Source organism: Eumetopias jubatus, unplaced genomic scaffold (assembly GCF_037043125.1).
Source record: "Eumetopias jubatus isolate StellerSeaLion01/CBP00866 unplaced genomic scaffold, mEumJub1_p1.0 scaffold_4, whole genome shotgun sequence".
In the NCBI taxonomy this organism is placed as follows: Eukaryota; Metazoa; Chordata; class Mammalia; order Carnivora; family Otariidae; genus Eumetopias; species Eumetopias jubatus.
In genome coordinates this window covers 114012517-114013094 of record NW_028274810.1, presented here as the reverse complement: position 1 = coordinate 114013094, position 578 = coordinate 114012517, and the positions used below count along the sequence as shown (strand labels likewise).

Here is a 578-nt window from a genome sequence, read left to right as displayed (position 1 = left end):
TCAAGAACGTTTTAAAGTGAAATGGGCTTTTTTCTTCTTTCTTTAAGCATATGACAATAAAGAAACAAATATTTACTAGTATAAATGATTCCACTACTCTGATTTGTACTAAGATGCCAACAGTTTCAACCACCACTTTTTTTTTTTATATCATTAATGCAAGTATCCACACAGTGAAAACAAGCAAGTAATCTGGTATTATTCTGAAAATGGTGTAGACTCCATAAACCCCTTGGAGGGGTTCTGAGGAAATCTCTGTGTCCATAGACACATTCCAAAAAGTGCAGTCCTAGTTGTGCCTGGCTGGCTCAGTTGGTAGAGCATGTGACTTTTGATCTCAGGATCATAAGTTCAAGCCCCATGTTGGGCATGGGGCCTACTTAAAAAAAATGCAGTTCCAGAATGGAATGACAGCTATTTTCCCCATGTTGAAAATGTAACATGTTTATGCCACCATTCATTAGGTATTCAATTAAACATAGCCAAACTCAATCACTAGTTGATATAGAATTTAAATGTTATTGCTAAGAGAATCCAAATTGTGGCATTAGCTGAGTGGAAAGGGTTTAGCAACAAGC

General features: G+C 36.5%; 1 non-coding gene across 1 annotated transcript; it reads left to right on the top strand.

Moving 5' to 3' along the window:
- The first annotated feature begins 297 nt into the window (after positions 1 to 297).
- On the top strand, positions 298 to 370 carry TRNAK-UUU (transfer RNA lysine (anticodon UUU)). Its single transcript has one exon. It is a non-coding gene; the product is annotated as a tRNA-Lys (tRNA).
- Positions 371 to 578: the final 208 nt, after the last annotated feature.